Here is an 8,474-nt window from a genome sequence, read left to right as displayed (position 1 = left end):
ATGAGTTATAAGATATAATCTAAGTCGTAACATTGCTGTATGGAGCTGCAGATTTGGTTGCAGGTTAACATAGCTGGACTGGCCATCCGGCATACCGAGCATATGCCCGGTGACTTATTTTTTTATTTTTTTTTTGTAATGGCATGAACAATGAGAGGTGGTGGATTGGCCAGATGCAGGTCGATGTGTAAAAATAACTCAGTTGTTTGGTGGTGGCTATGGCGGGGCTTCCACAGAGGCCAGCAGGTGGATGAGGGAAGGGGAGGCAGGAGGAGAGCCCCAAGGCGGCCACCAGTCCGAGTGTCAGGTGAACTGAACTTCAGGTAAGAAGTTATGACCTGCAGTCTATCTGGGTCAGATATAAACCAAGTTTAGGTGGAGTTTATTTTCATTGTGCTGACTTTTTACCCTCAGTTGCAATAACTCGTACTGCGTTCTAGCCAGCTTGACGGAGTTTATATACAGCTGGGTGGGTGCTATGATGTTACTGATAGTGAACTTTATTTTATTCATAAAGTTAGTTAGTAGAGTTGCCAACGGCTCCTTAAAAAAATGGGATGGTCCCTCATTCAGAGAAAATATTACACGTTTCGTATTGAGCTGAGAAGAGACGCAGTTTGTCCCGGACTTTCGCTATAATGAAAAAAAGACACAAAGCTGGATTTATTCTGTCCTTATGCTGCACAGCTGGCTCTTCTTCTCTCATTCTCTCCCCCTGCCTCTCCTGTTGCTACTTCAATCATGAAACTGATCAATGATCAGCTTTTCTCTCTTGTTTATTTATCGCCCACTTTGCGCCAGAAAGAGGAAACCAGCAGATGTCGCGCTAAACAACAGCAGCACGTTTAAGCTTGATCAGCTGTTGTTAGAATTTATTTAATATTAATTTCTAGTATCAGCTGATGTTTGCTGGAGCCACAGCTGTAAAGCTGCTGGTCATGATATCGGTTTGGATGTGTGATGAGAGGGAAACATGAAGATGAAACCAGGAGATGTCCTTACTGAATCATCAGAGCTGAACAGATGATGGAGAAACAGGTTTTAGGTGACATGAATGAGTTGAAGGGAAGTTATGAACTGTTTCTGAGAGATAAATAACACCAGGATCCTTTTTCTACGTAGCTGACAGCTGGTAACTGTGCAGGGGCGGGTCTAGCAAAGTTTTGCCAGGGGGCCAGGTAGGGCATTAACAGGGAAAGGTGGGGCACAAAGAAATACTTTTCTTTCTTATTCTCATTTAAAATATCTAGCTTTTATTAAATAATTATCTAAATCTTACAACCAAAGTTTTTATCTGACGTAAAATGTATAGAAATCATACATATACCAACAAGACATCACTGTCACAACAGCATTTGTTTTCATTCAAAGGCTTTATGGCTTTAATACCTGGTGGGCCGGTCTGTAGTCAAAATGCCCAATTTTCTGTCCCAGTCCAGCCCTGCAGGTTAATACTGGCAGTGTCACCATGCCAGCTGACTGTATTTCATCATCAGCCAGTGTTGTTCTTGATCAATATTACCAAAGTTTACCATAAGGCAGCATAGAAAGTATTTACTTGCTTTCAGGTTTTATTCAAATGTTAGTCTTTTCAGTTGTTTCCCCACTTTTTTCCTGTTTCAAAATCAAACACCAGTTTGTGAGAAGATTATCTTCTTTTTTTAACAGGCAGATAAAGTTTTACATTGGAACTGGCTAATTTGTCAATTGTCCTTGAATGCTGAGTAAACACTGACAAAGCACTGATTGTATCTCTTGTACTTTATCAACGCAGTATCTAAAAACTTTGCACCGTAGTGGTTAAAATCTCATTCTAATAAGAGTTAAAAGTGCATTCGGTTATTAGGTTTACAGGATTATTGAATTATGGTTAACGGTTGGTAGAATTTTTTTACATCTGCCACCCTTCTCCAAATCTGTGCCCCTACCTGGCTCCACCAACAAAATTTTCTAGACACGCCACTGGCTCAAAGCAGTCTGGTCATTCTCCTCTCACCTCTGGCATCAACAAGGCTTTTTCACCCAGAGAGCTGCAGCTAATTTTCTCTTTTTAGACCACACAGTATTGTAATTGGCCTTTTGAACAAATGAAAGGCAATATATGTATACAAATTCCCAGACTACTCATACTGCTTAGAAGTAAGTGGCGACTGGGCTAAATACCATTGGATATGGGTCCAGTGATCAAACCTAGCCTTCGATTTGCACAGGGCGTCTTTAGTTCCTGTGTGTGAAATTATATCTTTCTCAGAAATATTGAACAAAGACTAGACTGACTCTATTGGACTACCCTGTACACTGAAAATGTTTTTATGCTAATTTATGTTAAATGGGGTCTCAGCGCAATACAATTTAACTTTAAAGTCTCACGGACGCTTAGCTGAAATAATTAACTGGAATAATCTGAGTTTGGAGGGCAAGTAAGCACTGATATCTGTTATGTGCGCACTGCCACGCAGAACCTCACAACTCCCACCGGGGACTCCTTAAAGGGGATGCGCTTGTTCTGAAACAAAGTTTAGACAGTTGTTACATGATAAATCAACATCTGCTTGAGTGCCAGCATCAATGTAATGGGATTATCAATGTTATTCACCTGTCAGTGATTTTAAGTAGTGACTATCTGTGCTCCCAGAAGTAATTCTCATAGGTCTCTTGCAGCCACTCCTCCTACATCACATGATATTTCCAGCCCCTCTTCTTACCTGATTCAATTCTCCTCATTAGCCAAAGCAGTGAATATGTTCTCAAACTCATTCTATTACTTTCTTTCCTCTTTTTATTTGTGTTTTTATATGTTTTTTGCACAAATAGAAAAATACTTAAAGGCATATCATGCAGTGATATTAACCTAAAGCTCCTTATATCTAATATATCAATAGTGAGGTGGTCAAGGAACATGGGCCAGTGCTAAACTTTGCCCGCTGCACGCTGGGAGGTGAACTTCCAACTTTGCAGCCAGATTTATCCACTGAGCTACTCAAAGCCATTAACAGTGATGTGCTTATGCCATGAAGTAGAGTTCTTGGCAACAGGGTGACCATTACAGAGTAAACTTAGTGAGTGCCTCTAACAAAAGAGGGTTATGGACTCTCCTTCTTTTCTGTTTGTTTCTGTGGGCCTCTCACGTGTCCTTGTATCCCCAGACTTAGCACTCTTATGCAAAGTTTAAATCTGTAATGCACTTCCCATAAAAGGCCGAAAGTGCCCAATCACACCTAATGGCGGTGTGTTAAAACACAGTGTACATAGCCTCCAGGGCTCCATATACTACCCAGAGTGCATTGACCACAGTGACTACATGCAGAAGGGCACTGTGTTGTGATCAAAGACACGGTGGGGCTAGTGGGGATGGAGGACGAGAATCGGCTCTCATTATGGCTGCGGAACATCCATTTGAGCATTTTTAATATGTGTATCCTATTAGGCAGTTTAAGTGCTTTTTGATAATTGTGCTTTGTACTTTTACAGCACTTCAGTCTATTCCCAGTTCAATTTCCTCTTTTATCGGACGTTTGAAATATTGATCTCTGACAGATAAAAGCAAACACCATAATCTCACTCGGGTGAGCTGGTGAGTGAGTGAGCGTGCGGTGCTAGGGGAATGCACCGGGGGCCGGTCGTCCTGCCAACCTCTGTCTGTTTTATTACCTTTATTCGTCAACAGAATTTGCTTACTGCTCTGGGATGTTTATGTAAAGCCCCTGCAATCTGATAGGTGGTTGATATGACCATCTCTCCTAGTGACCCCCCCAGTCCCCCACTCCACCCCCATTCTGTCTACCAGACCACCCGTCTCTTTCCCTTCCATCAACCCCCCCATGACATTTTGCAGAATGCAGCACAGGGGCTCCCGAGGTGCTTCTGATGATTGCCGCTGCTTAAACTGCTGTCAGCGCTGTCAGGATAACAGTGATTTATCTCCATAGCACTTTATGGAAGTTAGTGTTTTCTGTTAACCTGAGCACTGAAATGCTGCTTGGTGCTGGCTTGCAGTCACATTAACCTGAATCAATCACGTCTTGATTTTTCCATAAAAGAAAAACCCTCTGTAAATAACACTCGAGCTATTGGCGCACTGAATACACTAAGCTCAATAGCAGCCCTGCTGAGCTCTGGTTGATGCACAGATATCGTTACCTGTTTCCAATATCCTCGTGCCAACGCAGGGATTTGATGCTTTGACTTGCGTGTATAATTTCTTCAAAAGGGGCAACACTTAATACCGCTACTGTCAAGAGATGCACTAAACCAATGGTAAGAATGATGGAGAGAAAAAAAAGTTTCCTATAAAAATCCTGGGATGGTGAAACAATAATGCACATTGTGTATGAAGCAGTATGTTCTTTGGTCTGACTTAAAATCTGTTCGGTTTCAGATGGCAGGTCCGTCTTGAGATAACAGAAAGACTTGTTTTGATGTTTAAAGCATTGCTAATCTCCTAAAGCTTTAGGCTACTCATCCCACTGCATATTTGCAGGGTTGTCAGTTTGAGTGTGGATGCAAGAGGATGGTCCTCTGAGGAAATGAATATTTTTTTTTCAGTTTTTCCTTTTTAGCTTTGCAGACACTATTTGAGATTTACTGCAAACATTTGACCACCAGCCTGGTGTATTGACTGCATTTGACAAGCGTAATCCTTTTCTTCTTTCCAGTCACTTCCATTCTGCAATCAATCAGAGCATCAATGCCCTGTAGACTGCTATGAAGTGCAGAGTGTTCGATCATGAGCCAGGCACCTTGTGGACTTTCGCTATAATATAGTGATTGATTCATCTTCAAAGATATCTTAAGTGGTTGGCTGGGCACGGTATATAATGCCTTTTGTTGACTGCAGCCCTTTCTTTTTACCCAGCTTGCAATCCTTTAAAACAGCAACACAAGCACACACGTCAAAACTTAACCCGAGACAAATACACGGTATCACTTTTGATGTGATTCATTCCCGCTCACCCCTTGAATTTCTCTTGTGGGACAGAACTTTGATTTGAAAAATGCTAAAGTGTTGAGTAGTGTACAAAAAGAAGATGCTCTTTCAGTCTCTTCGGATCTTTACTCTGACTTTCTTGTTTGAAAATTGCAAATTTGAACCTGAATCACAAATAGAAAACGGTTTGGATTAATCTTGCAGTAACCCTGTACTTTAAAGGAAAGTTGCAGCAGACCTATACTTTGACCAAACACACAATAAGGCCAAATAATAGACTTTTAAGTTTCAGTAGAGGCCAGACCAGACCCATAGGTCTGCAATACCTTTATGTTCAGTCAGATGTTTGAATTAGAGTGTGTTCAGGTTTGATTGACCTATTTGGGCTGTGATACCCTTGATCATCTCTGTGAGCTGAAGTTTAATGCTACAGCCGTGTTACCAGAAACCAAAGAGCTGCTTGTGAGTGGAGCGAAAAGCAAGGATGGGTCGTGTGGTTTCTTGCCAAGTTACAAATCTGCCTTTTTATTATATCAACAGGATCAGCACCTTCAAAATCTTGTCCCAGAGAAAATGAAGATAGCATTTAACTCAGACAATGCACTTGTTCTCTTACCGACCAACATGTTCATGTTGGTCTGGAAGAGGTGTGTGTATGTGTGTGTGTGTGTGTGTTGGGGTGGTGGTGGTGGGGGGGGGAATAGAAGGAGATGTGGGTGGGAGCATTGCAGAAGTAAGGAAGTGTAGTAATTACAGCAGAGGCAGTGTCAGTGACCTCTAGATTGCACTATCTTGTCTCCTTTGTGCCTGCCTTTGCAGCCCGCCTCATTGAGTGAAATTGTATCTTTTCACTTTGGCTCTCTTAAAAATGTGCATGGTATTGGGAGCCAGTGAGGCGTGATTTTTTTTTTTTTTTTAATGCCTTTTCTCCACCTCCCCTGCACCCCTCCCTCCAGCCTCCCTCAGCTGCCCCTCTCCTCCATCCCCACTGTCTTACTGGGAGGTATTTCATGAACAGCTGGGTCCCGGGAGAGGAGAGGTTAGTCAAAGAGGCGCACTGTGTATAATTCAATGATTATCAGGTGTGTGTATGTGTGCGTGTGTTTATATATGTGCGTGTGTGTGGCCCTCCCCCTTCTATTGGCAGGTGTCAGGTGACAGGCAGGCCATGTCACTGGCTGTCAGCTGGCTTTCTATTGGAGCAGTCACACTGTTCACAACATTACCATAAGCTGATGAGCAAGGCTTGGGCCGTCTCACGCTCTAAGCTGCAGCTCTGATGTCACATAGGAGAACCGGACAATGTCAGTGCTAAAACACCTAAATCTTAACAGCCTTCTTTTGTTATGATTTTTTAACTCATTTTGGGTTTTGATTAGTCTTAACCAGCATTTCTACTGCATGAAAAGTAAATGAACTTGAATTTTTGTTGTATGAAAATCTAAAAATTGTTTTTTTGAAAAGCCTGATTGTGATGGTTCCAAGCTTAGCAATACTTTTATGTAGAGTTTCTTTAGCTGCAAACTCTTATCTGTGGCAATACAGTTATAGGAAACAAAAAACGCTTTTTACTGCTACATTATCTGTTTTATTTGTTTGTATTTTTACAGACCACAGTAAGAATTTGGTCAGGGCAACTGCACATAAATGATCTGATTAGCATTGCTTAGTCGTAAGTTATCTCTAACAGATAGTTATCTCATTAACAATAAATTTCTAAGATCTTAACATGCATTTCTCACTGTTATGTTATCATATTTTTAAAAAGATTCTTTATGTTTTTAAATGCTTCTGACAATCTCTGTTCCATATTTTAAAGCACCCTGATCTACTCATGTTGTTTTTAGAGGAAATTAATTTTATTTGATCATATTTACAGTGTGCATGTAAGTAATCTACACTAAAAAATAAAAAAACTGTTTTTTGGCTAGCACATATTAACCTCTAGAATCTGCTACCTGAATTATGATAATCTTCGACAAATACTAACCAAGACCTCCTATTACTAAATTCAAATAAACTATTTGATTGGTTTAGATGTGAATTCAAAGTTTGTCTCACATTTCTTTCACCTTTTTAGCATGGTAATTGCTATTCTCCTCCTCAGCGGGGACCTGTTTGAGATGGAAGGGACATGTGAACTTCGTTCGATTCCTAGCTGTTGTTCCCGGCTGTCCTGTCAACATGGCGGGCCATGGGGAGCACAGTAGAGCTGGCATCAACACTTGCAGGACTTTTTAAAATCCAGCTTCTTTGATTTGTTATCACAGGTTATGTTTGCGAGTTCTTAGCAGTGCACTAAAATAAAAGTAAATTTACAATCCTAAACGTGCAATATATTTGAACAGAAATTGGAATCCACATTCAACTGAGTTTTATTATGCATCGTGAATAGCGTTAGTAGCCTGATTGGCACACCAGCACCTGCAATGACAGTTTTTTAGACGTCACGCTTTTATAAAAAAAAAACCTAAACAGCGGTATTCTTTTGCTTACAAAAAAGTACATTTTTGAAATAAACAGTAGCTTTATTTCTAAAAGACCATCAGACACTTTTGAAGCTAAAGAGCACATAAAAATGGAATTTGTTAAAGTTTTAAAGGGTCCACGGAAAGTGGCAGCCCTGATCTGATCAATAGCATTAGCTGGGACAAAATACATAAAAAGGGAATCAATGCTAATAAAGTGAGCTCAGCCTCACAAGAAAGCCTCTGCCATTTCCATTCACCTCCAGATTGGTTGTCTTCTTTGTCTACTTCTGTGTGAGACATGGCTGACTATATGTGACACACAGTCCAGGTCAGGGATTGCATCTATTTACACTAAGGCCATCAGTCCAGTCTTATGTAAAAACATGAATATCAGGACATCAACTGATATTATAGTAATGCATACATGTTTCCTCAAAATGGTATTCCAAGTGCATGCAGTTAGACTTTCAATGGTAAAAGTGATGCTGAGATATGAACTTATTTGCTGTTAGGCAGCTTCGTTTTTGATTGGCTACGGAATGATACTATTGAAAAATCCAAATATTGTTTTTTAAGACATTGGTTAAAAAAATATTGAGCAAGAAGCTGGTAGGGGATTGGCATTTAAAACTTTTTATTAGTAGTAGTAAATCTGTTTTTACAAACAAACTTTACTATGGCAGCAATCCATGTAATATGTTTTTAAAACTGACCTGGTCAGAATGAACAGGTTCTTTGTTGGTCCAAGCTCTGACCTTTCAACCACCTTTTATGAAAATTGTGAAGGTAGGTTTTGCATAATCTGACAGAGAGGCATTTGTTACCACAATCTGGTGGAAGTAATGATTATTAACCTTCAGTTTCTAGCAAAGCAAGTTGTAATTCAAAATTGGAAAGAAGCAGTAAAACTAAAAAGAAAAATTCATTTCCACACATGATGCTTAACATAACACAGCAAATACTAAGTTTTGTCAGATAAACTTGATAAGTTTAGTGTGTAATAAACATTTTTCCATACCCTGAATTAAGTTGAATTTCATCTATGTAACAAGAAATCATCAAATGTGATATCTCAG

Source organism: Copadichromis virginalis, linkage group LG1, assembly GCF_057382275.1.
Source record: "Copadichromis virginalis isolate Kocher_CV1m ecotype Utaka linkage group LG1, C_Virginalis_male_GT1.1, whole genome shotgun sequence".
NCBI lineage: Eukaryota > Metazoa > Chordata > Actinopteri > Cichliformes > Cichlidae > Copadichromis > Copadichromis virginalis.
This window is presented reverse-complemented; position numbering follows the sequence as displayed.